The sequence below is a fragment of the Callorhinus ursinus genome, unplaced genomic scaffold (assembly GCF_003265705.2).
Source record: "Callorhinus ursinus isolate GAN/ISIS: 27379988/994484 unplaced genomic scaffold, GSC_fseal_2.0 scaffold3, whole genome shotgun sequence".
NCBI lineage: Eukaryota > Metazoa > Chordata > Mammalia > Carnivora > Otariidae > Callorhinus > Callorhinus ursinus.
Genome location: NW_027397065.1, coordinates 71,270,843 through 71,277,991, shown reverse-complemented (window position 1 = coordinate 71,277,991; position 7,149 = coordinate 71,270,843).

Here is a 7,149-nt window from a genome sequence, read left to right as displayed (position 1 = left end):
TATAGGGAAACTCAAGGGAAAAATAGGTATAATTTAATATTTTGAATTTCTGCATGCTATATTCCCCCAATTCATTACATTTATCTAAAGTGCTAAAAAAGATAAGAGGTTCCATCATGCTTCCCTAGTTTAGCACAGATCTGTGCCCTTTATATTATGCAGAAGGGTTGGCACACTGAGGGCCTACATCCATGTAACCCCAAATCATGTTCAGAACACAGAGAATGTCCTTCCTCTTTATAAAGCTATATATATATATATATATATATATTACAAGTTTAAAGGTAAGCACAACGATCTTGCTGTCTAGAACAGGAAATTCAGACAGGAAATAAAACAGATTCTTAACTATAATTCATTTGGTGGATAAGACTAATGTCTTCAGCATCTCCCAGGGTCATACTTCTGAAAAATCAATTTGATGAAGGAAAAATCATTAATCTCGGAGTGGAATTTTACACATACCAAGAAAGTCACAGGGAGAACAGGCACAAGTTATCCCTGGTTGCCAAGGCAACAAGAGTTTTAGTTTCTCTACTAAGCAAGCTTCCCCATTATCCTCAGTTGTACTACGGATGTTAACTAATGTGCTATGTCCTCCTGCAAAGAGTTTTAGGATGCTGTTGTCCTGAGGGCTAATCAATATAAGAGATTCCCCATGAAGATAAGCCAGATAAATACATCATGACCCAATTTTCTTTTCATCTAGCCAGTAAATCAACTGTGAAAATAATAACTGGCCCTTGTGTTGGGGGCTAAAAGTAATCACATCTGACCTAATCAAGATTAAGAAGTTATCTATGTTTAAAAAAAAAAAAAAACAAGGAAAAATTAGTAATACTTTATTGAATCACCCTTCAATTTAACATTCTTTTGTTAAATAGATTGTGGATGTTAGGGAACCCTTGCTATAGGCTAATTATTTACAGAGATGGCAAGCAAAATAGAATTATATTAGAATATCGAGGCAACAGTGATACAAATTAACAGAATCTATCAGTGCTTACAAGTCTAATAATTTCTCTAACACCTTCATTTGTGCTAGGAGCAATCTGTAACACTCTTCCTCTCTTGTTTGATATCCTTAAATCATAATCCAAATTATGTCGAGTTCTTACTATATTCTAAACGGTACTGTTTGTGTATATGTTATGCATATCTTTAGCAGCCAGAGAATTTGAAAGTGAAAGGGATTATACAACATGCAAAAACTTACTAATAAAAGAACATGGACTAAAAGCATTATACTGGAGTGATTAGTATTTGAAATTTTCCTTCAAAGGGACACTAATCATACTAATCATACCCATATTACAGAGTGAAAATGATAATAAGATAGTAAAACCATTGCAATATTTCACACAGAGTAAATAATTAAAATTTTCCCTTTATTTCTTCCTGTTTATGTTTTAGTAATTCAAATGAAATGAATTCAGTGGAAGCTGTGATCTTCCAGGAATTTTTTTTTTTAATGAGAAGTGAATCTGGATTGAGACTTTTTGAAAGGTATAGACTTCAGATAATTTGAGCACCTGCTGTTTATGGTGATGAGAGAGAAAGTAGGAATAAGCACAAGTTAATTGAATAGAAAAACAAAAAAGAATGGTGGATATTAAAGGAGAATAGACTAACTCATTACTGATTTTGTGGAGTAGAAACCAGGCATGGGAAGATGTGGAAATTTGCAGTCTTTCCAAATCAGCTTTAAACTCCCAGATAAAAATGACGCTGTCTTGCTGAGTTGTAGTGATTTGGAGTTTCTTTATCTATAAATTCAAAATCTTAATTTCGAATTAATAAATTTGTATCTCCATACATAAAGTGCAAGAAAAATACAAGCCTATGGTTTTAGAAGATAGTGTTGATCAAAAGAATAAAAACACTTTCAAGGGCAGTTCAGTAGCTGGGATTTTCTTCATGAAGATCACAAGAATGTGGAAGAAAACTCTATGCCAAATTCTTGGATTATTTGAAGGAATTAAAAATAACATAGCTGTCGGGGTGCCTGGGTGGCACAATTGGTTAAGTGTCCGACTTGGTTTCAGTTCAGATTCTGATCTCTGGGTCGTGAGATCGAGCCCTGCACTGGGTTTTGCACTCAGCATGGAGTGTGCCTGGGCTTCTCTCTCCCTCTCTCCCTCCCCTTCTCTCTCTGCGCTCTCTCTCTCAAATAAATAAGTCTTAAAAAATAACACTGGTGTGGAAATATCGGCTAATACATAAACCATTGATTGTGAATAGTGGAAAGCAGTGTTACTGAAGCACAGTCACATAGAGGAAGATATCTTCCCAGAGGCAGGCTAAGAGCAGAAAAAAACATTGTCCCTATTAATAGAAAAAGGCAGTTGTCACTTAAGGAGCAATTTTATGTGCATGAAAATATTCCTTTAGATGAGAGAATGGTGCTGTCAGGAACAATTTTTCTATGATGATGCAGAATATTTGCATTATTGACTCATCCATGCTTAAATTCATATAAAGGACTGCATTAAAGGATGGATGTAAATTCATGACTATGCCTTTTAAGTTTAAATATTTAAAGTTTAAATATTTCAAAAAGTGTATTTTGCTTATATGTGCATATTTGGGGGTTGTATTTTTTACTGATATCACAAAATAATTCATACCTAACGAAATGTAGTAAAAGCAAGGATCAGATAAAACATCTTTTTTTTTTTTAAGATTTTATTTATTTATTTGAAAGAGAGAGAGAGAGAACACAAACAGGGGAGGGGCAGAGGGAGAGGGAGAAGCAGGCTCCCACTGAGCAGGGAGCCCAATGTGAGGCTTGGTCCCAGAATCCCTAAACCAGGACCCCAGCCGAAGGCAGAGGCTTAACCGACGGAGCCACCTAGGTGTCCCCAGATAGAACATCTTTAAGGAGAATTGTTGGAGCTGGAAATATCACAGACTTTCATCTCAGGATTTTTAAAAACTTTTGTAGTTTGGAAATAACGTTGTGTTTCAGAAGAAGAGCCAAGACAATACAGAGAGTTCCTGTGTATCCTTCATTCAGCTTTCATTAAGGTTAAAATCTTCCAATGTGTCCTGGCATGTTCTTCTTTGGATTTATCCTGTTTGAATTTCCTTTTGATTTTATACATTTATATATTTTCTTTATTATCAAAACTTAGTGATTTACTTTGCTACAAAGTACAATAATAACTACCTTACAGGTTATATTCATTTCTCTAGTTTTTCCACTGTTTTTCCACTCCAGAATACAATCTAGCATAATTATGCTGCATTTAGACATCGTATTACTTTAGCTTACTTTAATCTGTTACAGTTGGTCTCACCCCCAACTTTAGAAAAATTATTATTTTTATCTAGATACTTTTGATGGATCCTAGTCCAATAACATATAGACCCTATCCTTCTATTTGGATATATCTGAATATCATAGATGTGGTGGTCTTATCACATTGTATCAGAAGGTACATGGTATTAACATGACTCACTACATGATTGTTTTGATCAGTTAGTTAAAATGTGGTATTTGTCATGTTTCCCTATTGCAAAGTTACTGCTTTTTCTTTTCCAAACTCTATTCAATAGAAGCAAGCCACTAAGTTCAGTTCACACTCAAGGGGAAGGGAATCAAGCTCCATGTCTGGATATATTCACAAATCACCATAGTCATTAACTATTTTGAGGGAGATACTTCAAATCTATGCAGTTATTCTGCTTCTCCTTAAAGTTTTTTTACCACAAGTTTTAATATTCTTTAGCCACAACAATTATTACTGTGGTTCTCTAATGTTGATTTTCTACTAACTGTTAAAATATTATTTATAACATTTGTTAAAGATGACAAAGAGGACTTTATTCAAGAGGGAAATCAGTCTCAATCCAAACAGAAATGGAAAAGTAAGGATTTATAGCCAAGGAATAGGGTGGGTGTCAATGGATGGAAATTATTAAGAAGGAACATCAGGGATAAGGGAAGATTTTGGCTAAACCAACAAGACAAGATTCTTGCCGTAGATAGGCCAGGATGACTTGATATCATCTAGGTGATGAGTAACTTGACCAGATATTGAAGATGATTAGACATTGAAGGTTGTAGATTCTTATTCACATGACAGCAGGATTCTTGCTCTTGAGGACAAAGACCAAAGATGCAGTCTCATCAAAAAAGGACTTAGAAGAGTCTGACTAATATTTGTCATTACCTCATTCCTTTTATATTAATAAATCAGAATTTTTTGAGGGAGATTTGAACCTTCTCTTTAATTTTTATTCAATCCTTTGTATCAATTTGATTTCAAGGATATTTATTTTATGGTAGGTCTCAATGGCAGAAAATTCTCTTAGTTTACCTTTTTCTGAGGTTTCTGAGGTAGATTCCTCTTCATTCCTGAAGGATTTTTGTTTTTTCCTGGATGTAGGATTCTGCATTAAAAGTTTTATTTCTTTAGCTCCTGAAAAATATTGTAGCACTTCTTGTCTCCATGGTTTCTGATGCAAATCTGCTCTCATTTCAACTGTTTTTCCCCTGCAGGTAAGGTATCTTTTCTGTTGGTCTCAAGATTGTTTTTCTTTGTCTTTATTCTTTAATAATTTGAAAAATTCCTTGGCATGCGCTTCTTTAGATTTATCCAATTTGGTGTTCACTCAGGTTGTTTCTTTCTACAGGTTTATATACTTTTGCCAAATTTCAGAAAATATCACCCATTATTTCTTTAAATACTTTTTTTTCTTCAGCCCCAGTCTCTTTCTTCTCTTCTTCTATGACTCCAGTGACACAAATATTAGATTTTTCATTGTGCTCCTTCAGGTCCCCAAGGTGTTCTTTGTTGTCTCCAGCCTATTTTCTGTTATTTAGATTGGGCAGTTTCTAAAATTCCATATCATATTTACTGAGTCTTTCTTCTATCTTCTCAATTCTGCTCTTTAACCTATATAAGGATTACTCCTTCTTCCCACCCCCACCCCTCACCTCAAACCAGGGCTAGAATTTCTTTTATTCCCCACTATTTCTCTCCCTTTTTTTCCTGCTGCGGTGGGTTTCCACCAATGCCCACAGACTATATTTTTTTCCTTTTTCTTACCCCCTTATATTGAGGGGTGTGTATGTATGTATAAGTATACATAATATACACATATATATTTAATTACATGTGTATGTTATATATATATTACATATTATATATGCTATATAATTGTATATATATAATAATATCAGTATGGATGGATTTCTGAGGTGCCTCTTTCCCCTATCAAGTCAACACCACATGGATAAACTTTCTAAGTATTCTTCCTGATTTTCCATCTGAGATCCTGGTGGAGTTCCAGAAGGGACAGCCTCCAAGTACATGCAATTGTCTCTTCATTTATGGTCTGCTAGAGCTTTACTCAGTCATGTTAGTCCATATTTAGCAACTTATTTAAATTTTCTAGTTAAATATACTCACCAGATTATATGACCAGGTGTCTGTCCCAGATAAGCAAATGCTCAGATTCCATTTCTATTCTCAGGGACCTATCCTTCCTTAGATTTCAGGTAGTTTGACATTCAGTTCTCCAGTGTTTTCAAGAAAAGTCATTAATTTGTAGTTGGTGAGCTTTTTATTTTGTTCTAAGGGTGGGGGGCAACATTCTTTCCAGTTCTGTTAAATCCTGATTTGAAAGCTGAAAAATGTTGCTTTCAGGTCAGAGCTTGAAAAAAAATGGAAAGATGGGCGCCTGGTTGGCTCAGATGGTTAAGCATCTGCCTTCGGCTCAGGTCATGATCCCGAGGTCCTGGGATCGAGTCCCGCATCGGGGTCCCTGCTCCTTGGGAGACTGCTTCTCCCTCTGCTTCTCTCTCTCTCTCTCTCTCCCCTCTGTCTCTCATGAATAAATAAATAAAAATCTAAAAAAAAAAAAGAAAAAAATGGAAAGAATGTTGCTTTCACCCTTAGAACAAGATAAAAAGCTACACCAACTATAGCAGAGGAGTTATGAAGTGGAAATATGGAACCCTGAAATCTGTTATCTCCTCCCAAAGGCATCTTATTAATATATTATAAGTTAAATAAATTAATAAAGAGTCTCTCTTTTTGTTTTACATAAAATCCTGAAATTTGAATAATGAACTTGAAGACAATCTGTGAAGAAACTATATCTAATTGCTTTAAGTAAAATGATACAGCATTAAATTCATTTTTTTTACCAGCTATATTAAAGCATTTTGGATAGATTGATAACAAACAGTAGAATTAGAAATGATATTATTTTTTCTACAGATAGAGAAAATAACAAAGAAATTGAGTAATTTCCTTGTATAAATTCTATTATATACATACAAATTTACTAGTACCCTTCCTTACACTCAATTGGATACATCAGAATTAATTTTATCGTATCATATTTAATTACAATTTAGTATTTTCAGCATGCTTTGTAACATAATTTTTCATAAATATGATGAAATATAAGCCAGTAGATGAAACATTGATTTGGTTAACTTAACTAATGTTATCTTCCTGAGCAACTGTAGAGTTGTTTTCACTCTTTATCAAACACATTTTCCCTCAAATACAATATTGCAATTACAGACCGTGCATGAAAATGTCTGTGCATTGTACTAGTGCCAATGAGTAATCTCCTGTTTGGGGCTATAAACATTTCAGTTCAGCTGTTCAATGCATGTTTACATAAGCTCACATCTTCCCACTCAACAAGATTTCTAAAAGAGCACAGCTCAGTGAAAAACTGAAGAGGGAATGATGAGTGGAAAACAAGTCTATTCTTAACAAGCTATAATCAAATCATTATATGAAGCTTTATTCTTCTTCATTTGGTATGATAGTCCTTCAGCAAAAGAAACAGAATAGGGGAAAAAAGTTGACAAATAGTATTACAGTTCAAATTGAAATAATATGTATCTTAAAAAATAGATGCTGAATCACAAAAAGGGAAGATTAATAACTGCATTTTCTAAATGGTTCTGTAAGAAGTTTTGTTTCCAGATACAGGTTACATATAAAATATTGTCATCTAATATAAGTTAGATGCCATACGTTGAAAATCACAGGAATTTATTCAGGAGGTAACACATTGCTCAAATTTCTAAGCCCAATATTCAGGAACCAAAATTATTGAGTAGGATATTAAGAGAAAACATTGTGAAAGAAAAATATAGACATCTCCCCTTAGGATCAC